Source organism: Acinonyx jubatus, chromosome A1, assembly GCF_027475565.1.
Source record: "Acinonyx jubatus isolate Ajub_Pintada_27869175 chromosome A1, VMU_Ajub_asm_v1.0, whole genome shotgun sequence".
Classification (NCBI taxonomy): domain Eukaryota; kingdom Metazoa; phylum Chordata; class Mammalia; order Carnivora; family Felidae; genus Acinonyx; species Acinonyx jubatus.
This window is the reverse complement of record NC_069380.1, coordinates 210,776,706-210,801,413: the sequence shown is the minus strand read 5'-3', so window position 1 is coordinate 210,801,413 and position 24,708 is coordinate 210,776,706. Positions and strand designations below refer to the sequence as shown.

The following is a 24,708-nucleotide window of genomic DNA, read 5'->3' as shown; positions in this document are numbered from 1 at the left end:
TTTGAGTGATTGTTGTTGTGTGTACCTTTCGTCTTTGCCCTTAAAGGGTGATGACTCTTAGTCTTTTGTTTCCTCCCTGGAGTGAACTGTATTATAGGCATTTTACTTAACAAAGAACTAAAGTCACACCCCCAAAAGTGTAGAGTACACTAGGACTCGGAGCTGGCTAACTTCAAAGCCCGTTGGTTTTCCGTTAGACCAGGCTCGCCTTTATAGACTTGGCTGCTTCTATCATTTATCAGGTAATTGCACATAATGGCTGACATAAAAGTGTGGACATACAGGTGTAAAGTGTAAAGGACAGTGAGCCCTGTGCAGGGAAGCTCTAGGAGAGAGCAGCGACAAAAATGCCTCCTCTAGCCAGGTGCCAGGGATGAAGGACAGCTGACGGAGTGGATACAACATGGACACTCCAGGTTGCTCCTGTCAGAGCTGCAAGTGCAGGCAGGGGATTCACTGCTTTGACACAGAAGGCCTTTCCCGGAGCTACTCTTGCCCCGTTTCCTTCCTAGCTGGGTGTCCGTTTTCCATCCCGCGTATCTATAAGCTCTGGGCTCGACAGCCCTCAGGGATTTGTTCTGCTGGGGTGTGTTGCTCACTTTGAACTGTGCTGCTCTCTTACCTGCGGATGTACATCAGCACACGCAGTGTGGCAGGGCAGCTCCAGCTGATCTAGTCAGTACAGGAGAGAGGAGATACACATCCTGACACTGGATGGTCAGCAGGAAGCTGCTCAACCAGGAAAATGTGAGAAGTCTGCTGCCTTTCTACTAAAAGAGAGACTCTGTCTCTCCCTAGGACTGCCCCCAAAAGCCATCCTCGGTGAGCTGGTTAGCGATTCACTTGGAGCCAGGGAGGGAGCTGGCTCAGCAAGACTCAGTGTCTACACACTATGTGTGGTGACATCCTTCCCCAGGTAAGAGGGGAGCACAGTTCAAAGCGAGCAGCATACACCAGCGGGATAATAACGATGCTTCCCACTCAGATTGGTCGCTGGGCTTCCATGATAAGAATGCACATAAAGCCGATGACATGACACGCAGACTGCAGCAAATAATGTAGGTAAATGAGGGTGGCCAGGAGTTGGAGAACAGCGGAGTGTGAGTGAATGGGATGGGTGGTTGTGGGTCCTCATCTTTGCTTCCTCTGGAGATTCCTCTCCACTCTGATTTCGGGGAGGCACGGATAGCACCAGAGTACCCCCCCCCCCCCCCCGCCCCGCTCCATGGTTCTGGGACTGCTTGAGACAGGAAATACTTACGAACACATGTGGTCCTTTACTGAACTGGTTTATGGATTTGCTGACTGTTACTCTTCCCATAGAGAAAGCTGTCTACACATAGACAGAATTGTAAAGGGCTCACCTGTTACTACTGATGGAAGTCAGGCTTCCTCCCTCACCTGAAGGTGATAGGCAGAAGGGCCTAGAAGGGAGGTCAGCTCCAGGCTGCCCAACGGGGGGTCTGCTTTTTTGAGAAAGACAGGCAGGATAGAGGGGATGGACGTAGGCTCCCACAGGGTCTGGCGTGCCTTTATCACTCTCCGTTTGTTCCTGCTGTTGAGCGTCTGTCTGCCTTGGCCTGAGGAAGCAAGGCCCTGCCAAAACAAAATGAAACTGGAGACCGTAATTAGGTGATTCCATGTGTAAAATGCTATTTATTTCTTGAGAGACAGAAAGTGGAAGACTAGCTCAGCTTCTAGAAGCTCTCTCTCTCTCTTAATTAGGATCTTGAGGAACAGCTAGTTTTGTTTCCCTGAATTTGTGTTTCTTTATCTGTATAAAGCCTTACTAGTGTCGACCCTTAACTTCTTAGAAGAAGGCAACTAAATGTTCCCATTTATTTTTTATTTTTTTCTGGGCCCCAAGGTTTATGTGGAATGCAGGGTGAGGGGAAGGGAAAACCAGCAAGAATGCTTAGATTATTTTACTTCTTAATTTTCTATGAAAAACTGTCTTCATGAATCTTCTTGGACAGATGCTTACTATCCGTATTAAAAAATAGTTGGATAATTTTTCTTGTTTTGCCCAAGCACTGATACGTTGCCAGTTCAGAAAAGGGGATGGGGAGTTAGAGGCTAGAGCTTATCTTCCTAAGAACTTTGTACTTGCCAAGCATTTAAAATATGCATTTGGGTTAACTATTGTAAGAATAAGTGACTTTAAGTAACCTAGATAGCTTTAGTTCCCCTTGATTTTGCCCGTTTAAAATTTGAGTAGTACTTCCCCTCAGTCAATTTTCAGTGCCTTCGTTGAGGGGCAGATAGTGTTAGGGAATCCACATGCCCTCATCTGTCCTCCTAGGAGGTGGGTTTTTTTGTTTTTTGTTTTTTCCTTAAACGTACATACAATTCACCTATTTAAAATGTACGATTAAATGGTTTTTAGTATATTCAGAGTTGTGTAAATGTTATCGCTATCTAATTTTAGAACATTCTTTTTAACCCAAAAAGAAACCCTGGATTAATTAGCAGTCACTCCTCATTTCCCCCCAATCTCCTTGCTCCTGGCAACCGCGTATCTAGTTTCTGTCTCTATAAATTTCTTATTCTGGACGTTTCACGTAAACGGAATCAAACAATACGTGGTCTTTTGTGACTGGCTCCTTTTACTTAGTATAATGTTTTCAAGATTCATCCATGTTGTAGGTATGTCAGTACTTCATTTCTTTTTATCACCAAATAAGAGTCCAGTGTATCAACTGATGGATGTTTGGGTTGTTTCCACCTTTGCCCAAAGTGAATAATGGTGCTATGAACATTCCTCAGCAAGTTTATGTGTGGACATATGTTTTCTCTGGGGTATATACTTCAGAATAGAATTGCTGGGTCATATAATCCTATTTTTAATATTTTTTAATAACTGCTAAACTTTTCCAAAGTGGCTTTACTATTTTACATTCCCACCAGCAATGCACGATGGCTCCAGTTTCTCCACATCCTCGCCAACACTTGTTATTATCTGCCTTTTTGAATATAGCCATTGTAGTGGGTGTGAAGTTATGCTTTGAATGATTCACAGTGTGAACATGGTGGTTTTTATTTGCACTTCCCTGATGACTAATGATGTGGAGCATCTTTTTGTGTGCCTGTTGTCTCTTTGTGGATCGCTAAGGGGATGTCTATTGAAATCTTAAGCCAATTTTTCAGTTGGGTTGCCTGCTTATTATTGAGTTGTTAGATTTGTTTTTAATATATAGTTTTAGCTCTTATATTTAGGTCTGTGATCCACTTTGTGTTAATTTATGTGGTGTGAGGAGGGGGGGGTCTGGGTTCTTTCCTTTTTCATGTGAATTTCCAGTTGTTCCGGCCCCATTTGCTGAAAAGGATGGGAGAAAATATTTACAAATTAACCGAGAAGGGGACTGTATTCAGAAAATACAGACAAACTCTTACCACTCATAAGTCAAAATCAGAAAGTGTTAGGTAAGTTAAGGATGAAAAGAAGATAATTGGGAGAGGTAATGTCATTCTAATTAGTGAAAAATATACATTTTAAAATATTTTGTTATTTTTTAAAAGTAGGCTCCACACTCAATGTGAGGCTTGAACTCTCAATCCTGAGATATCAAGAGTAGTGTGCTCTACCAGCTGAGCCAGAAAGGTGTCCCCAGTTTTGAATATTTTATTTTTTAAAGTTTATTTTGAGAACGAGGAAGTGCATGCACACAAGCTGGAGAGGGGCGGAAAAAGAGCGAGAGGATCCCAAACAGGCTGCATGTTGTCAGCGCAAAGCCGGACATGGGGCTCAGTCCCACAAACCATGAGATCATGACCTAAACCAAAAGAATCAAATGCTTAACCTACTGAGCCACCCAGGTGCCCCTTGAATATTTTAAAGCAGTGTTTAAGTGTGTCTGTTTTAGTGAGGCAAAATACAAATAAAACAAATCAGCAAAATAATAACCAACAAATCTTCATCATGCGATATTTATTCAGCATTGAGTTATGCCATTTCTTATAAGCTTAATTATTTAAAAAAAATTTTTTTTTAACGTTTATTTATTTTTGAGACACAGCATGAACAGGGGAGGGGCAGAGAGAGGGGGAGACACAGAATCGGAAGCAGGCTCCAGGCTCTGAGCCATCAGCCCAGAGCCCGACGTGGGGTTCTAACTCACGGACCGCGAGATCGTGACCTGAGCCGAAGTCGGACACCCAACCCACTGAGCCACCCAGGCGCCCCTAAGCTTAATTGTTAATAGGACCATGCTACATCTTTCTACAAATTACAGACTGGTCAGGGTTAACGTAATGAAAACAGCCACAACTGTTAAAAATCCAGGAAAAGTTTATTTAGTTTCCAGTCCTTCATTTAAACATTTATTGAGTGGTTACTATGGGCAAGGCTGGTCATGGCTGACGTCAGAAAATGTAATAGATTTTTTCTTCCCAGGGCCTTTTAACTGAACCAGTGTTTGTAAACATGCCAGTATATTTCCTGGAGAAAACAATGAATGCTGCTGTTAGCGTCACCTATGAGCTAAGATGCAGGAATTTGAGCCTAGAGGGTATAACTCAAGCTGTAGGTGATGAATGTTATTAGAAAGTACAGATAAAGAATTCTGGGCACAATTACACTGAATAAAGCTGAGGTGAGAAAAGAAGCAGCACATGCTAAATGTTGCTCCTTGTCTTTTAAATTAGCCTATAAAATTATACTAGTGAGTCTGCCTTTACCAAAGGGAGTAGGTCCAATGAGTGCTCCTGCCCCTCCCTTTTTTTTTTTTTTTTTACTTTAGAGAAAGACACAGAGAGAGAATTAGCAGGGGGAGGGGCAGAGAGAGGGGGACAGAGGATCTGAAGCGGGCTCTGCATTGACAGCAGAGACCCCAACACAGGGCTCAAACTCACAAAACTCACAAGCCATGAGATCATGACCTGAGCCGAAGTTGGATGCCTAACCAACTGAACCACCCAGGCACCCCTCCCCTTTTTTTTACTAATGGATGAAGGAATGCAGAGCAAACCTTCCTTCTACCTTGCAGGTGTTCTGCACCCAAACCCCAAGGATGCTGGGGCTGCTTTTCTTCCTCTCCTAACCAAGGTGGGTAGTGGAATCTTCATCTGTGTTTTGGCCTGTCTTTTCCTCCTTTTGGGTTGAGTTGAGTCTCACTGAAAGATGTTTGCATTTTCCAACCCAGCAGATGCCTAAACATCATTAAATATTACCCCATTCTGGTTTTCTGCATATTCTTCTTGGTCAGAAATGTGTCGTCTTTTTGTTTGTTTGTTTGAGAGAGAGAGAGAGAGAGTGCGTGGGCAGAGAGAGAAGGAGACACAGAATCTGAAGCAGGCTCCAGGCTCTGAGTTGTAAGCGCAGAACTGTATGCGGAGCTCAGACTCACGAACAGTGAGATCATGGCCTGAGCCGAAGTTGGACAGTTAACCGACTGAACCACCCAGGCGCCCCAGAAATGTGTCGTCTTGAGAGGGAGTTCACCTCCCTGCTGAGAGCTTCCCAGAGTAACAGCAGCGTTATTCAAATATTGTGTGCCTTCTGATGATGCTGAATTTGGCAGCATCAGTTCTCAACATTTTAGATGACTTGAAAGGCTTGGAACTCCCCAGTCAGGGCCTGGAGGAGATGGCCCACCTGCTAGAAGTAAACCTTTGTTGTTGGGGGCCTGGGTGTCTCAGTCAGTTGATCCACTTGATCCGCTTCCGCTTGGGTCATGATCTCATGGGTAGTGGGTTTGAGCCCCACATCGAACTTGCTAATGTCAGAGTGGAGCCTGCTTCGGATCCTCTGTCCCTAACTCTCTCTGCTCCTCCCCAACTGGCACACTCTGTCTCAAAAATAAATGAACATTAAAAAAAAAAAAAAGGAGAAGAAGTAACCTTTGTTACCGGGTTTTGGAAATGTAGGAAAGGTTTGACTATTGTTACCAAATATCTTTCCTCAGTACAGTTATACATCACTCCATTCTTTTATGTCCATCTTTTTTTTTCTTTCTTTCCAATTATTGGACTAACTTTAATGATTCTTCCTGGTTCTTGAGAGAGAGAGAGAGAGAGAGAGAGAGAGAGAGTGTGTGTGTGTGTGTGTGTGTTGCTAAGTAGGAAATCGAGATAATTTTAACTGAGATTCCACACAAGTGAAATGTGCCTCATCTTACTGATGTCTTAATTAGTTTGGTTTTAGCAATGATTTGGGAAATCTATTAAGAGGCTGTTTACAATGTCTTGAACAGAAGGTTTGGATTTATTTTTCCACATTTGGATAGTCTGATACCCAATAAGAACTGTATTTAATTCTGTCTAAATTTTTGAGAACTGTAGAAACCAATTCTGGGTAGAATGCTTGGTTAGCAAGAGTTTGTAATCACATGCAAACAGAACTGAGGACAAACAAGGTCAACATAAAGGGGCTATTTTGTGAGAATAGATAGTTGTCTTTGTTGGCGGTTGAGTTATGATCCCCTCTTAGCACTTTAAGTGGCCTCATTTGTAACCCTTTGGATTCTCCTTCATACGTCATAAACATCATAAATGTTTGACAAGCCTTTCAAGGTTATTGTGTATCTCCTTCAAAAGAACCACTAAAACTACATGCTATGGAGTATCTGGCTACATTCATCTCTCCATTTCCAGTGAAGCAAAGATAAGACCCCGTGAAATATAATCTTTTCTGTGTATCATGTTCCACGCCTTATGAATGCAGAAAATCTTATTATGTTCATTGGATTTTTTTATCCCCACCCCCAAGAAAATGAAGGCATAATGAAGGCATCTGATAAATACAGTGGGGGAACATCTTTATCCATTTTGGATGTTATGTATATTTAAGACACATGAAGATATTTTACATTTCCCTCCATTTTATTTTATTTTGCTTTGATGCTGCTTGTTTTTGTTTGAAATCTAAAAAAAAACAGGAATGGGGTCATAAGAGCACTAATTTAAGAGAGCAGGGACATATGGTTTAAGATGTTTCTCGATATCAGTTTGAATTTTCTATGCTGGTGAAGGAGTAAGAACATTTTCTTTTACCATATATCATGGAATATAAGCCCCACACATAAGAAGATCTACAAAAAGGTTTTTGGCCAACATAAATATACATGAAATAGTATGTTTAGTACACTAATCGTATGATATTCAGCATCCCAATTATGTGTCACTGTACCTGAAGTAGTCGTGTCTGTACTATCTGTTTTATCAATTTGGTTCACACATATTTAAAATCCCACTTAAAATGTAAATGACATATTAATTTCAAATATTCTTTCTCACACTCATATACTTTATGAAGCAAATTTGTTCAGACTCAGAGCCCCATTGTAAGTCCAATAGGTCCATTTTTCAGAGTGTATCAGCCACCGTCATTTCCACCTTTACTATTTAAGAGACAGCAATTTTTATGTCCACATACAGTGCTGTCACTGGACCTTTTTTCCAAGACTGCAAGAGTCCATTCCTGTCACTGTGGCACAGTTCTCCTGCCCCTTCATCCTATAACTGAGAACGCCTTGTATTTACGTGCACTTACTGTGTGCCAAAAACACTGTCATAGGTGTTTACGTGTATTATGCCCACTTACTCCTCAAAGCAACCTATGAGAAAGATACCTTCATTATCTCATATTACTGTGGGAGTCAAGGTCTAGAGAAGTCAAGAAACTTGCTCAGAGTCACATAGCTCGTGAAAGGCAGAGCCAGGATTCAAACCCAGCCATGGCGCCCACAGTTCATGCTTTTAACCACCATGCTACTCGGCTACAAAGAAATCCAGCACCTAAGTTGTGAGGTCATTTCCCCCCAGAATAATTGTTAAATTCATTGTTGAATTTATTCTCCCCCTTTATTTTAAACCAGTTGTTACCTCTCTAAACATCTAAAATGTTATCAGCTGACCTGAGACCATTGTGTCTTCTCCAAATATAATTTGCCACCCAAATTAATTGAAAGGGAGATTCACAATATAACTGTTATAGACTTGGGGCGCCTGGGTGGCGCAGTCGGTTAAGCGTCCGACTTCAGCCAGGTCACGATCTCGCGGTCCGTGAGTTCGAGCCCCGCATCGGGCTCTGGGCTGATGGCTCAGAGCCTGGAGCCTGTTTCCGATTCTGTGTCTCCCTCTCTCTCTGCCCCTCCCCCGTTCATGCTCTGTCTCTCTCTGTCCCAAAAATAAATAAACGTTGAAAAAAAAAATAAAAAAAAATAACTGTTATAGACTCAAATATAAGACCTCTTTGTCTTTTTTGAGGATAATTTTAGGGAAAAATATAATCTTAGATTTTGACACAATAGATGTATTTCTCTATATTAACACGTAAGCCAAATCAGTTAGTGAAGGCTGGCGGCGGGTGGGGGTGGGGGGGCGGTGGGCAGCGGGTAGCTGTATTATTTCTGGTATAACTCCTGGTCCCTAGACCCTATATATTGGGCTGTTTACATACATTACCTAGTTTTACTCTCCCCACAACCCTATTAAGTAAATAGCATTGTTCCCATTTTGTAGATGAGTGAACTCAGGCTCCGAGAATATGAGAAACTTGCCCAGCAAATACAGAGATTAGGCAGTCATGTTGAGACTGTAGCTCGCGTCCAGCCAGCACTGAAGCCTGTGCTCTGCGGATGATGCCGTGTGGCCTCACTGGGCACACGGCACTGGATGGAAAAGCCCTGACTTAGCGCATGTGGCACTGCCCTGCTCCCGCCAGCTGGCTTCCGCTGCCCTCCCTGCTCCCTGTCATCCCTCTGCTTTCTGCCTTGCTGAGCCCAGCAGGGCTTTTGGCTGCAAACAACAGAAATTCCTGTCGCTAGTTTAAGCAGAAAGGGATGCAGTAAAGGATGTTAGTTAGCAGGTGGCTCGTAGAACTTCCGGGAGGGACCAGCATCAGGCTCGGATGTTGCAGAGCCAGGACAAGAGCCAAACCGCACGGCGGGACTGTTCCAGCAGGAAAAGCCACAGCGCCCCGGCCCAGGATGTTAGGGAGAGGGCGCCAGAATCGTGCGCCTCTGCAGGAGCGCTTAACCTCCACGAGGCTGCGGTCTCGGTGGGGGAACGCCGCCCACTTGTGCATCCAGGTCTGCTTGGCAGAAAGTAGCTTCCTGGGCCTGCACTCAGGCTGCAAGGGAATAGGGGAAATGAGGGCGATCTGATTTTCCACTAAATGGGGGTTGACGAGCCAAGATACATCTGTGACACGTCACCCTGGTCCCAGCCCCAGCCTGGGCCGCAGCACGCCAAGATCAGATGAGTAGTGCTCGTCCTCAGTTCCTGGTGCCTCGTGGATCCAGAGGGACACTCGCATGCTCCTCTGAGTGCCGGGCCCCGTCTGCCCTGCTCTGCTGCTCTGGCTCGAGGTGGTACAGCCGAGCGTTGGGCTAACCTGAGGGTCCCTCCAGCGTGATGGTATTTTCCCAAGTTACATTTTGATAGCAGAAGCCTTTCCTCTAGACTCCAGCATACTGGTTGAAGCCCACACAGCGGGGTGCATGGAGCAGAACCTTTCATTCCCACAAAGTGCCTCTCTTAAATCAGGGCTTTCATCAGCTGGGTCCCACGTGCTGAGCACAAAGATGACAAAAGTAACAAGTGATGAAAGGGTTAGCATCTTTCTTCTTTATAAGAAATACACTGTATATACCTTTTCAGTCTTCAGGTTTCCAATTGCTTTTGAAAAAAGTACCGAGTGGAGGCCCAAGGTCTGAAAATAATAGACTTGAGAGTAATATGTTGATTGGAAGAATAGTGTATAGAAGTGAAAGGAACACAAAACCCAAGAATTAGCTGATGGCCCTCTTATCAGTGGGGCTACGTCAGGCAAACATAATTGGTATTTCTGACTGGTGGTCTGTAAAACTGGAAAAGATAACAAACATTAAGACTCTTAAGAGTCATTTTTAAAAAGGGGCAGGAGGGGGGAAGGCTCCTGGGTGGCTTGGTCGGTTGAGCCACCAACTTCAGCTCAGGTCATGATCTCTTGGTCTGTGAGTTCGAGCCCCTCCTCCGGCTCTGCGCTGACAGCTTGGAGCCTGTTTCGTATTTTGTGTCCCCCACCCCCCCACATCTCTCTCTCTCTCTCTCTCTCTCTCTCTCTCTCTGTCTCTCTGCATCTCTCTCTCTCTCCCTCCCTCCCTCAAAAATAAAATTAAACATTAAAAAAAAGGTTCTAAAAGTTATTACAAGAATTACATGCTCAAACTCTGGACACAGTGGCACACAGTTTTGTTAACCGTCTTGTCCTTTAAAGAAACCACAGTCACACTGTGTGAGGCCATCCTCCCCACTCTGTGCTGTCAGCGTGGGTTTTGTCTTTCTTTGCTGGAAATTACATGGGTAGTTTCCATTATCAAATGAGTACACAGGTTGAAGTTGAAGGAACTCAAGGTGACTGGGGAAAACAAACCAAACCTTGCTTCAGCACCTGATTCACCGTGACTAGGGTTTAGAGCTTACACATCAGAGATAAAGTCATCAGGAAGGGTCTTAGGTTAGTTTGCATTTTTCTGGTCATCTTGAAATCTTGATGTGGCCAGGGGCTCGTGGTCTATGTATTAATTTTCCTTCAGAGTTCATTTAGCAGCAACAGGCAGAGGAATCATTTGCATTTTAATTGGGTCGTTGTCCTTCCCCCCACCTCCCCCCCTCCACCGTCCCCACCCCCAGCATTCTCTCTACTGCTGAGAGCTGGAGCCAGATGTCACTCATACTCCCTGCCTCTCAGTGACACAAATGTCAGTATCTCTAACTTTTTAGCGGCACCAACGCAACCACAGAGGGCCTCAATGATTTCTCCAAGGCCACGTGATCCCAGAATTGAACAGCTAGGAAAATTCTCAGTTCAAGTGGCACATGCAGTTTCCAAAACATTAAAAATTTGGGAGTTTTGTAAATTGAAGTCACGGATGGCAAAAATCTCCACCATCCTTCCCAGTGATTCGTACTAAAGATTTTAGGAATAAAACACAAGGATCTCATTTTGAAAAGGCACATTTTGTAAGTGAGTGGTGCATATCTCAGGGCACAACTGGGAAAATTTTTTGGAGGACAGATGTAAATATGAGAGTAACCCAAGGAAATCTGGCGCCATTTCTAATTTTGTGCTCTTAGGTGAAGAAACTGAAGCAATGATTGCGGGACAAAGGTGGTTTGATTCCAGCTGGAAAGCTCAGTTCAAATCGAGGCCACCTTGTGTAGGTACCACTCCTGGTGCAGAGCTGACATGGAAAGCTGGTGATGAAGCAAACCTGAACCCAGCCTCGCAGCCTCAGTAATTCTGACATGTGCTTGTAAGGGAGGTGGGGACAGCATAAAATATTTAGAGCAAGGCTGGCGGGGATTAGCATATACAGAGGTTGAGTTGAGCAAAATGTAGGACGCGGAGGAAGCCTTAAATGGTGCAAACGTGCCCAGTTGTCACGGGGAGAGATGCAAAGTTTGAGACACGAATTCCTGTTTGTTTTGAAAGCTCTACGGCGGCTTCACCAGACACCTTTACTTTCTCAGAACAGTTGTGTTAGATGTTTCCAGAACTGTGCAGTGATGCAAGGGAACATTGGGAAGAGATGTCCCCTACTCTCCCATTGCCTGTGCTCTAGTGAGGAAAATTAGCATTTATTTGTAACATTCAGATTTTCTTAGATCATCACTCTCAAGCCCTGGCAAAGGAATTGATGAGCCTGTGCCCACAACAGTTGATCCTCTCTAGGGGCCCTGTGGCCTCCTCCAGATTTCGTTCAGACTACCCAGTTAACCAGCCACAGACCTTCTGTGCCGGGTGGTGGTCCCTCAGAGGCAGCACGCCTCCTAGATGCATTGCTACTCATCCTCTGGGCACTTAGAGGACCATCCTTATCAGAGCCTTGTATCTGGATGTTTCTACCAAGAGGTGGGTGAACTCTCCAAACCAGCCCTGCTCTCTCCGAAGAGAAGGTTATTTCTGGGTTTGCCTGCAAACATTCTGAAGACTCGTGAGCATGCCTTTTGATGTGTGTACAGGGCAGAGAGTTTCAAAGACCAAAGGCTGAAGGATGTGTAAGAGAAAGGGAGCTCTGATCTGCGTGTGAGAGTGTGTGTCTACTCTCTTGTCAGTGTGCTCTTGCATAAGTATATGTTAATGGGTTAAAAAAATGTTTTTTGTTTCAACATTTAGCCTGCTTAGAAACAAATATTAGTCTCAGACAGGTTTTGGAAAAAAAGAGCAAAGGACCAGGAGTAGGCAGACAGGTTAATGAGCTCTTGGCCCCTCTCTGAGCACAGTCCTGTTTTCACTCTGTCAGTGGGGAAAATTTCCTTTTTACAGGAAAACTTCAGACCAGTGCTTTGTTCAAAAACCCTTTATTGAGAGCCTCTTGCTTCTAAGAAGAATTTATTGGATGCTGATCTGGCAAGGGCTGTAGTCATCTCAACATCCATGTGTGGGGGCTGCTGTTGGGGGGGGTGGTGGGGCTCATATTTCTCCTGTTGTTTGCAAATGCTCATAAAATCTGAAGGCTGAATCCTTGGTAGGCAAACAACAGTTGAGGGGGGTTATGCTGGAATTTTTTCATTTTTTTTCCCCTGGACGTTTTCTAGATGCAGTACACGGTGTTTACAAAAAGCCTTCCTCCATGGTTCATTCTAGAACAGGGCGTTGGTGTCCATGTTGGCAGCCGTGTGTGCCCTTCTTGGACACATCTTCCTGCTGTCATTCAGAGACTATTGGCATGTCTGAGTATTGGCTTCTCCACTCCAAGTGCGGTTGAATTGAATGGGAGAGTACCTTTGTGTGCCCTCAGCCAGCTTTGAGCCTGATTTCTCCTCCCACTGGGTCCCTGATTGCCTTGGAGCAAGAGGTGAATGAGTACACCTGTGCCATTTTTGTGTCGCTACAAACCCAGGGCACTGGCTGTCCCAGCCCAGCAAACAAACCCTGTGAGGTAGGTGTGGTGGCATTCCTGTGCTTTCTGATACTTTCTGACAGCTTCCTCCTTCAGGTGCACCTATTTTTAGACTGGGCTTGCCCCGATCTGAGTGTTAACTTTTGCAAAGCTGTGGCCTCCTGTATGTGTTCAGTGGTTTTTCTCAAGGACCCCTGGGTGTTCATTGCTTCCAACTCTTTGAAGGCCTTGTAATCTGCGAGGTGTTGCAAGTGCTGAAGCAAGTTTCCTGGCTGTCCCTGGGCAAGAGCATTTTGTTTGGCCAGAGATAAAACGTAGTGTCCAGATGCCGAAGGAAGGGAGGGAGCTCCAGGATTGATGGGGCAGTTTCCTTGAGGGTGAAATGGGATAGAGCTGTGAGCCTCCTATCAAAATCTGTCAGTATTTACTGAACGTCCTGGTGCTAATTGTCACCATGATAGGGACAGCTCGTGTGTAACTGTTTATAAACGTAGTAGCAGTATTTGCAGACTTGGGAAGCATGTGGCTGGGAGCAAAGGTTGATGAAGACCGTCTTTACCACTTGAGGGAGGGTGGGGACACAGCAGCCTGTTGTGAAGGAACACACAGGAACCTCACCTGGTGAGGAAACCAGGTGGAGCTGGCAAGGAAGGCGGGGTCAGCCAGTTGAACAGTTTGGTGGCCACAGTCAGATGAGTTTGCGTTCGATCCAGGATTGGGATGCTTATGGCATTTAACACCTGGCATGTGGAGAATTTTGTAAACCTATAGCCAAGGAGGGCTAGAAAGGAAATAAGAAATACGGTCCCCCTCCACGTGAGGATGTACGGAAAGAACAGAGAAATTCTGACCCGGTTTCCCAAGAGCTCAGAGTGGAGGTGCCCATGAGGCTGAAGGGAGTGCCTTGGGGAAAGGAGAGGTGACAAGCTGGGTAAAAGGTTATTGGCACATTCAGTTGCAAATGTCAACCCCCTACAGGTAACAGGGAGCCAGCTACAGTGGGCACACAGAGTTCCTGGGATTGAGAAGTTAAGTCAGGGAAAGAACAATCTGGAAATCATTTGTGGACATCATTCTGGGTACTTCAGAGTTCTCCCTCGAGACATATTATAGAGTCTATGGAAAGGACAAGGAAAGACAGCCGTGGCTCTCCTGGGAGTTCCAGGGGCTCTCAGGTAACCTTTCTTTTCAAGTAGCATAGCTAATCTAGTTCAGGCTTCTCCTTTAATTTTTAAAGTAGCCTTAATCATTACACTTCTTTTCTCTTCCATTTTTTCATCAAGTAAAAAAAAAAAAAAAAAAAAAAAGAAAGGGACCTGACTCACGCCTATCCTGACAGGAAGTAATCTGGAAAAAAAAGATAGATGAAGCTCTCGCTCCTGAGAAGCAAAGTGCCACGCCCTTCCAAGTGGAAGCCTGGATCTTTTTGACAGAGCTCCCCGCATGGGCGTTTTGTGTGGCTTTTCAGGGAAAACCCTGGGCAGCATGTGGTTCCCTCTTCGCTCCTCTTGTCAAGTAAGCAGTGGCTTGATTGGAGCTGGCAGCCCCTTTGGAGGAACACTCAGCACTGACTCCTGGATCTTTTCACACTGCCCTTCACCGAGCCCTCTGCTTTCCCTTCCCAGTTTCCCCTTTGTCACTTTCAGTTAAGCCAGGAACGTTTGGAAGCAGGACAAGCCGTGTGTAATTCGGTTAGCAGAACAGCTAAGAGAGGAGACTGAAATGCCAAGGACTAGGTGTAGAATGAGCGGGTCTCATACAGTGGTCACTGTAACCATAGTTCATTGAATGCCTGCTATGTGGTCGGCGCTGAGATGATCCCAGATACCACCATCTCCCTATTTTAGCAACGACCCTGAAAATGCATTGTACTTTTCAGACGTGGAAGGCAAGGTGTTGAGGTCTGTTATTCTTCACGGAGCGAGTAAGCAGAGAAGGTTCTTAACCCGCCGTGGTCCAACCGAAGCTCACTCTTTGCACAAAATGTGCTGTCCCTCCTAAGAGACTCTCTGTGACAAACGGGACATGTTAAGAAAACGGTGCCAGAGAGGAGAGAACAGAGGATTTAGGAAGAAAAGGAACAGGCAGACCTGGTTTGGTTGGCAACTTGGGGAAGTTCCTTAAACCGTGAGACGTAGTCTGTGCTCTCAGCCTGCAGTGTTCTGTGAAGCGTCCAGCCCCATTTCGGCGCTCTGAAATCTGAGGTGTATGTCATGAAAAGTTGCAGCTAAAGTAATTTCTGAAGTTCTTGAGCCCAGTTTATTTTCTTTGGGAGTGTGATAGTTTACTTATTAGAATGTGAAGACCTTTTGTGAACTTTTTTTCCCCGAGTCTTAAAAATTACGCTTTCATTGGTCAGTGCTGGGAGGACCACACTATTCTTGGTTGAGTACAAGCCAAAGCATCGCCCTCCTGTGAGGTATTTGCAGTTTTGTGCTTTGGCTGCTGTTCTTACTGCCAGAGTTTTCATTGTTACGAAGTTAGTCAGGCACATTCTTGGGGCTTTTGTTTTTAAACTGTTTTAGATAACGTTTAAGACCTGGAAGTCACCATTGCCTGATTCCCATGGGAAGTCTCCAATTATTTAGAGAAATTCTTCTTGTGGGAAAAAAAGGGGGGACGGGAAACAAATAACTAATTGTTTGGAGGCTCATAGAAAGAAATTTCCATGTATGACCCAGCTTCCTCACCGTTGCTTCTGAAAACTGTGGTTTTGTAAGTCAAGTTCCTACCCCCACAGAACCATGCATGATTCCAAGAGTAGATTCTTCCTGGTAAAGATGAGAAATACCTTAATGTACATTTGAGTGCAAACATGTCATTGAGTCTAATGTGGCTTTTGATGGGTTTCCTCCTCCAAGGGCCTCACCCACCCTTTCCTACTTGAATAAGAAAGACTCTAATAATATTTTTAATGTTTATTTCTTTTTGAGAGAGAGAGAGAAAGCATGATTGAGCAGGGGAGGGGCAGAGAGAGAGGGAGACACAGAATCTGAAACGGGCTCTGGGCTTTGAGCTGTCAGCACAGAGGCCAACATAGGGCTCAAACCCACGAACCGCGAGATCATGACCTGAGCCAAAGTTGGATGCTTAACCGACTGAGCCACCCAGGTGCCCTAAAACTCTAATAATTTTTAATCATAATGTAGACTTGGTAAGCTTAGGGGACTGTGTTTTTTTAACAGGAATTATTTTGAGATCTGAAAATTACAGACTGGGTGCAATAAACCTTTAAAACCCAAAGCACCACAGGGAACTCCGTTGCCACTATTAAGCTTACAGAAGAGCCCAAGAAGACAGGGCAGGGGGCGGGGGAGGAGTTGACTAGTTATAGAAACTGCTTTAAAAAAAAAAAAATGTCCAGTTCCAACACATTTCACCAGACCTTCTGAGGTGCACCTGCAGCCTGATCACATGATCACACGGTGTGGAGTGTTCTTGGAGTGTGCACTCTGATCCGGTGACCCAAGTGATGTAGCATCAGTGGCTTCCCTTGACCACTCAGCACCTCGGCAGGAGTCAAAATTAAGCTTAGTCTCTTGCTGCAGGAGAACACTACCCAGAACCCTGCTCTCTGCCCTGAGTCTTCTGTGTAACTCTACAGTCTATGTGTGTTTGGGGCGCACCTGCCTCAGTGGGATTGTTAGGGAGTAACGAATCATCCGCGTCACCTTAAGTTTCCGAAAGCCAAGCGGATGGCAACACCTTCACTCTTGGACGATATCAGTGCAGTGAAAATAAAATACAGAAGGCTGGAGATTCCAAACCCTGCCCGCTGTTTTTATTTCCCCTGTGTGGCATTCTAGTGGACTTGTGACTGTGGCCTCTGTCATGCTTATCTGGTTCATACACACCTAGTGGCATGGGCAGCAATTTGATCCCAAACCTGGCTGGCAGCGGTCCTTTCCAGAATGCCTGTTTAACAAGCCTGCCATTTGACGTGTTCTGCTCACCATGCCAGTGTGTCAGGTCGGGTGGGTCTGGCTGGAATGCAGTTGTCTCCAGAAGCCGCATCTATGAGACGTAGCCCACTCTCTATTTATCTGGGAGAAGTGTGGAGCTGTGGGAAAAGGCAAGACCAAGAAGCTGACTTTAAGACTTTCTGTAGGACCCACTTCCTGTGGAAGTCACTCTTGATTACCCCGCCCATCATGACACCTCCCTGTGGGAATCCTGGAGCCCTGACTGCCTGTATCTGTCACTTCTCGTTCAGCACGTGCTGCATGGCAAGTGGTGGGAATCTTTTCGAATGAACAGGGTCTTGCCTGCCCAGCAAATTCACGTTGCACAGGTGCTTACAGGAGACCTTTATTAATTACTTGTCTGATTCTGGTCTTGAGGGGTAGCTAATCTTGTGGAAATCTTTGGGGAAATGTCTGCAGAGATGCTCACAGAAATTGATGTCTTAGAGAGCCCAAGGCCATGAGAGGCATTACAGAGAGGTGTCGAGCTGAAGGTGGCTGGTGACATTGGCTAAGGAAACTGCTTTTTCCCTGTGCTCAGCTGAGTGTGAGTTATCAACACTCATGGCTTGGTCCATGGGGGTCCTCAGGTCTGGGGCAGGTTTCCCAGGAGTGAGTTCAAGTTATGATGGGGGTGGATTTAGCTTGCAAAAGCAAAAACGTCTCCATTTCTATGAAAGAAACTGCCTCAATTCAAAGGATTGATTGGACTGACAAGCCAGGATAGAAAGTGGGGACCAATCACCACTCTTGTGGCTAAGACCAGTGGCTGGTTGGTCTAAGCAGTTTGTCCTTGGCTAGGGTCTGAGGAGGTACAAATGCCTTGAAGTCAGGGCATGGGCTGGTCCACCTGTCTGTGGAGGAGTATGGCAAACGTGTCTCTGGTGGTGTGTGTCATAAAGACTTTCTACTCCTCTGACGTTAGACTTTCCTTGTCCAAAATGATTGGTCCTTTCCTCCATCTGGGTGCAGAAGAGACACACTTTTCTTTTTGAATGGACTGATATAATCCTCATCAATGGGCCTTGATTCTGTAAGGCTGGGCCTAAGAATCACGTGTCATTGTCCAAGATCCCAAGTCCTTGGGGTATGCCAGTGGGTACCTCCTATTCGATTGCAACCACTGACCATAGCATAGCTCTCATTTCCTCCCTCCATCTTTTCCTAAGACAGCTCCTTCCCGAAGAAAGCTGGGAAGTTTCAATGTGCCCACATTCCTGTAGATGTGGAGGCAAGTTATGAAGATGGGAAAAGTGGGGAGAAGACCCATCCTGGCCTCAGAGATGGGGACGGAGTTAGGGGCAGCTGGAACTTTCCTGCACCCATGTGCAAGTTTAAACCAAAGAGTGCCCCATCTGGATGGAAGGGCAAATCAGATGGCCAAGGAGAATGCTGGAGAGTGTTTGAAAAGTCCTCAACACACTTGTTTGCTATTAATCAGCTATATTATAGAAAGGGGTGGGAGCTGTTTGATAAAGTAAGATCTGGATGCACTAGTTAAAGGGAGAGCTAGTCTGCAACACTTCTCAAACGTATTGGACCATGGAGCCCTTCTTCCACAGGGCATCTTCTCAAACTGGCACTTTGTTGAATGTATTTGTGGGAAAACTGGAGTAGGGTAATGAGGAATTGTACAAAGAACCCTTGAGAAAAAAACATTCAAAAGGACAGTGAAACTGTTTTAAGGATCTGACATGAAGAGAGCTTTGTCCTGTTTTCCCATTTATTCGCTAGAACTTAGGGGAAGGTAGCACTCTGAAGGAAATACAAAAGGGAACTTTCCAGTAAATGTTGATCCAGCACTTTCAATGGAGCAAGTGCCAGAGAAGTGAGCAGTCCTCACCTCTGCTCACGAGCCTCGTAGAAGCTGCAGTGGTTCAGCTCAGGGTTTTTGGAATGTTGACTCTGAGTTCTTAAGGACAGAGATGGCTGCTCCAGTTTTCACCACCCCTGTTGCTCTTGCCTAACCTGCTTGTCTCATTCATGTAACTTTCTGCACCTGACAACATGCATGCTTGCAGCCCCAGAGTGGGAAGCCATTGTGGTAATAAATACAGTGTAATCCAACGCCGTAAGAACCCATATCCTCTGTTGTTTGTTGCAGAGGGCTGTCTTGCGTATTGTCGGATGTTTAGCACTACCTCTACCCTTTAGATGTCAGTAGCAAGCCCTCCTCCTTCCCACAGGGCGTAAAATCTTGCCCTGTTGAAAAGCACTGGTATATGTGAGAAGCATAAACAGATGAAAAAGAGCAGTAGCCAGTGTGTTTCACGATGCAGGCAATGGGGCTAGATCAAGAGTAAAGATATTTAGGCTTCATCCTTCGGGCGATGAGAAATTATTAGAGCAGTGAGAAATTATCAAGCAGATCTTACATACTTGCCAGCGGATGTCTCTGTGTGCAGGATAGATTGGAGGGGTAGACAACTGAGGAACAGAGAAGAGTTTGGAATTAAGACCCTAAACATGACAAAATACAGGGGAGGGGACAACGAAAGACGTACAAAGTGGAGCAGACAGGACCCAACCAACCACCAAGTGCGAAGGAAAGAGGGCGGTGGGTGGGGACTCGAATGCTGGGTGACCAGGGGTGGGCATTAATTAAAAGAGGGAATATAGGAGGATGGGCTGGTTTGAGGGAGAGCATGATGGTTTTTATTTCAGGGCACGCTGAGTGTGAGATGCTACCTGCCATGCAGGTGGAACAGAGCAGGAGGCAGGCAGAGGTCTGGGTCTGAAGCTCTGGAAGAAGATGGAGATTGAGGAGCAAGAGGCTCTCACTTGGTTGTAGTTGCTTGGCAGTGGGGGTGTGACCCAGGGAGGCGGGGGGAGAGACACTCATGCCCATTCTGGTCTCACCTGGTTGCCGGCAGGGAGGAGGCAAGTTGAGCATGGAGACTGAGAAGGGCTGATCAGAGAGCTGAAAGCCGCTCCATCCACCAGACTTTTGGTCTCAGATTCAATTGCAAAAACAAACAAAAACCAGTTCTGTATACAAGTAAGGACCAAAAAAACATGATGGTATCAGTAGGTGCTGCTGGAGTTGAGGGAGGTGAGAGGGGTGTGTGAACTCCACGAGAGCTGCCTTGGTGGCCAGGTTGGAAGGGAGCCATTTGTTCACGTTTCCAGGCCAGGGCTCTCCGTGCTTGAACAAGTCTGAGGGTGTTGCCCATCAGTACTGACATTATCCTCTCCCATCACAGAATATAGAAACAAACTGAGCACATGGGTGGAGTTCACAACATTCTGGGGGATGGGGAAAAGAAAGAGGCAATTTTAGTGCTTCCTGTTGTTGTCAAGTCATTTATGAATTGGCAAGGGGTAGTCTTTTCACTTTGTGGCTTTAATAATATGAAGCATGATAGTCATAAGACTGGCCAAGGGGCAATTGCAGAGAAGATGCAGGTTCCATTAGCTTTATAAAAGTGTATGTAACATAGAATTTACCATGTTAGCTATTTTTTTTCCTTTTTTTTTTTTAAATGTTTATTTTTGAGAGAGAGAGAGACCGTGCAGGGGAGGGGCAGAGAGAGGGGGGAACAGAGGATCCAAAGCGGGCTCTGAGCTGTCAGCACAGAGCCTGATGCAGGGCTTGAACTCATGAACCACGAGATCATGACCTGAGCCAAAGTTGGATGCTCAAGTGACTGAGCCACCTAGTTGCCCGCCATTTTAGCTATTTTTAAGTATGCAGTTCTATGGCATTAGATGTGACCACATTGTTGTCTGACCACCACCACCATCTGTCTCCAGAACATCCTCTCTTGCAAAACTGAAACTCTGTACCCATTAAACAATAACTCTGTATTCTCCCCTCTCTCCAGCCCTTGGCATTCACCATTTTACTTTCTGTCCCTGTGAATCTGGTTACCCTTAGGTACCTGACATAAGAGGAATCAGGGGACATTTATCTTTTTGTGCCCGTGTTCTTCACTTAGCATAATGTCTTCGAGGTTCATCCCTGTCGTAGCATGCCTCAGAATCTCCTCTTTAGGGCTAAGTAATATTCCATTTTATGTATATACCACATTTTTTTAATCCCTTAATTAGTCAATGGGCACTTGGGTTGCCTCGACCTTTTGGGAATTGCTGCTGTAAATGTGGTTGTGCGTATAGTCATTTGTGTCCCTGCTTTCAATTCTGTGGGGTATGTATCCAGAGTGTCCTTTGGCTTGTTGATTTCTTTCTCTGTTAGGGATTTCTGGAACATTCTCTAGCTCCCTGTCCTTCTGATGCTGCCTTTGTTTGTTACCCTTCTGCTTTTGCTCATGGGAGAGCCTTAGGTGTAAAAGTGAGAGAAGAAAGCAGAGCTCCAATTCTACCGTGGGAGGTTTGACCCAAATCTCCTCTTCCCCAGAACCTTGGATGGTTAGATGCCTCTAATGGCTTGTGTATTTGTCTAGTACAGGCTGCATGGCTACTTCTATGAGTAAATGTAACAGCAATTCCCCTTAAAGCAAAATTATATAATATATATTATCCACCCTTGGTTGAGAGAACAGGAGGCGGGCAGAATAACTGGTTTCACCATCGATTTTTGGCCATCTCACAAACTAACACTGCAGCGAATATAGGCAAACTTTACCTCTAAGACTAGTTGGTTATGGATCAAGAAAATTTTAACCTCCTTTTTTTCCCCTCCTTAAATTTTTTTTTAAAGAACAGAAACCCTCCTTTTAGCTTAAACTCAGAGCAAGTCCACTGTCCTGGAACTAGGGAGGTGAATCCCAGAAGGGCACCCATGTAATCAACCTTCAGGCTCCTGGTTGGCATGGGAAAACTGGAACCGGTCCGGGGTTCCCTTTTCGGGCTTAGAGACTAGGAACTGATCTTCCCGTCAGTTCTTTTTGCCCTGCCAGTGACACATCATGTATTTACCAGTGACTTTGTGTCTTGCTTCTCTGGGTCTGCTCTGTAAAAAGCAGATCACCTACTTTTTTTCAAGGATGTGGTCTTAGACTAGACTAGATGACTAGAACCCACTTGAAACATATGAAGATGTATAGCATTTTTTTCTTAGGGGACATTGTAACCATGTAATTAAAGAAAGAAGCAGACTTCAAGTCTGGATCCTAAGTCATCAGCTTTTCAATATAGGGAAATTAAAAAGCAATTTTTTAAACTTAAGAACTTCCCTTGGTGATTGGGACTAGCTTTAGACAACACGAGGAAACATAGGAGGAAATCCATATTGGATAAAACTCTAAAATAAATGATGAGAGTGAAAACAGACCAACATTAACTCTAAAGCCTGACCCGAGCATGCCTGCCAATGAGCAGAGGAATTGCTCCTTTCTTCGTTCCTGACAAGAACAGCTACTAAAAGACTGTCAGTATTTTCATAATAACACATTCCCATTTTAATGGCTTTGTGCAAATTTTCATATCTACTCCGAAGGCCATAGGGTTTTCAGGACCTGGTTGGTGGTACATGAACGACCCCTTTTGCTCCAGCTGCAGATAAGGTGAATTTTGTACATAGTGGAAGTCATGATACATGTGTATTGGTTTGGGGGAGCCTATTTGTAAAAATTCTATTTCCTGATAAAATCTTATCATCTTTGTAGCTGCTGACATTCTGGCTGGGTAAGTGTTCTCAGGAGCTGGTTCATAATCTCTATTTTTGCAAGTAGTGGTCCAGAATGGAAGATGCAAGTGTTGTTGGAGTAGGAAACTTATAGATTAGGGATCATCATGGCAAAGGGCTCCTTTTTTTTCTTTTTTTACAAATGGTCTCTTACTGGGACACCTGGGTGGCTCAGTCAGTTAAGCGGGTTAAGCATCTGACTCTTGATTTTGGTTCAGGTCATGATCTCGTGGTTCATGAGATCAAGCCCCACGTCGGACTCCGTGTTCTTGGCATGCAGCCTGCTTGGGATTCTCTTCTCCCTTTCTCTCTCTCTCTGCCCCTCCCGTTTCTCTCTCTCTCTCAAAATAAATAAACATAAAAAAAAAACACACACACACACACAAATGGTCTTTTACTTACCAGTGGGCTTCTTTATAATATTATTTAAAGTCTCAGTTTTTATTCCCATTTAAATGAAGTAAGAAACCTGGCCTTTTAATAAGTGCAAAGTAAAATAGGTCACTGGGTGCTGTTTCTTCACTGATCATCCTGGCTTCACATTTTTAGTGTATTTTTGTTGTCTCGTGCCTGAAATCTTCAAGGTATTTCAGGTTGTGGCATCTGTGTACTGATGCTCTTACAACTCCATCACCAAGGTGTGGGTCCTTTGTGGATGGAAGTCTGGTCTGCAGATACCTGCAGGAGGAAACCCCAGATGACTTCTGCCACAAGCTAATGCTCCCCCATACTCCTGGAAAATTAAAGCCGCCTTTAGCAGCGTGGTTCCAGGACACTGGCAGGGCAGGGGTTGGCTCATTCTCTTACACACAGTTTCGCTGGATGCACTCATAAATGAAAAATGATCTGAGTGCTGTGGGTGGGGCCCTCGAGCGCAGGAGGTGAAGCTGGAGGAGGAGAGAGAAAATCTGCTCCTAAGCTCAGTAGAGCATGGGGAGCAGGCAGGAAGTCAGAGCACGCCCTGGCATGGCTCACATTTTTGTTGATAGCTAATAACCCGGGACTTTAAAGGACTGAATGGAGAAGGGAAATGAAGCACGACAAACTCTGGAGCCTGTTCTGTTCAAGTGGGTGTGAAGCACAGTAGAGAAGGCTCACCTGATCAGCTCAGAAGCAGGTAGGAGGGGACCCGAGCTGGGGAGAGAACCCTGTCTTCTCTCCGAACACAACTTATATGTTTGCATTTTTTTTTAAGCATATAAGAAACGAGTAGATAATACTGACATCAGAAACAGACCTAGCATGAATTGTGCTGATAGCTGCCCAAGCAAGAGTTTTTTCTCAGTGACTACTTTGATGACCAAATGACTTATATTCTGGAGGTTGCTTTGAAAACAATCCTACCAAACCATGCAGCATTGAATTAAAACTGATTTTAAACTTGGCAGATGATAAATGAACTTCAGGCACTGTTTTAGAACAAATAGTTTGAAGATAGCCAACCAGAAACTGATTTTCAGGCTTGACCATTGTTGTATTTTTATATTTCAGTGCCAACAAGGTGCTTGCTAATTTTTGCTGGCTTTTGCAAGAAAGGAAGTAGATGTACAACAGCTGTGAAATATCTCGAAATTGACGGGGATCCAGAGTGAAGCCTGAATGCACTAATGTTTTCTCCATTAAGGCAGGCTTGCTTTGCTCAGCTTCTAAGTCAGGGAATTGGAAAGTAAAGTGTGGATCTAAATATTTGTCATGGTGGGGGCAGGGGGGAGATGAGGGTCAGAGGATTGGAAACTGTCACAGTAATGTCTTCATGCTCAGAAGTAGAAAATAAACGTGGAGGGCCATGGGTTGCGGCCACACGCAAGGATAATTTAAAGACAGATCTGTGGTTCCCGTGGTTACAGCTAAGTCTCAGAGCATCCTTTCCATTGTTGGGGCTTGTGAGATGAGAAGAGGAACAGAATAAAGAGCAGCTCAAGCCTGGGTTTTGGAGCCATTGCCAGGCCTTGCTTCTGATAGGTGCCGGATAATTGGACATGCATTTCCCCCCAGCGAAGTGGTCAGAGTAGTGGAATTGAGCTGACTTGGGGGCAATCAGAAATGGTGTGGGTGGTCAGAGTGACAGAAGCATCAGAATTAGATAGAGATCTTAAGATTTCAGTGGAATAGTCCTGCCTGAGTACTGGCACCTTTGGAGTGGAGCTTTGGAGAATGCCATATTAGCCACAGGGGTGTGTCTGAGGAGGTTGATGTGAGAGCTGCTTCGCTTACTGGCTGGCTGAGTCCATCTGTGGGGCTGGGGAAGCCAAATCTTCTGGCTTTGCATTTTAGGCCTGGAGGGCTGTGCTTAGCCAAGGCAAGCCCATACCTTATCGCTGCTCTCTTGTTC

General features: G+C 45.1%; 1 protein-coding gene across 10 annotated transcripts in view; it reads left to right on the top strand.

Annotated features, from left to right (window-relative positions):
• Nucleotides 1-24,708, top strand: part of PDZD2 (PDZ domain containing 2) — a 364,850-nt gene that overhangs the window by 203,715 nt on the left and 136,427 nt on the right. The window contains exon 1 of one of the 10 annotated variants that reach the window (XM_027074961.2): nucleotides 22,748-23,493. The exons of the other annotated variants lie outside the window; for them this stretch is intronic. The gene's annotated coding sequence lies outside the window, so the exon portion shown is untranslated. Of the gene's footprint in view, nucleotides 1-22,747; nucleotides 23,494-24,708 lie in introns of those variants that run through there. 10 annotated transcript variants of the gene reach the window in all.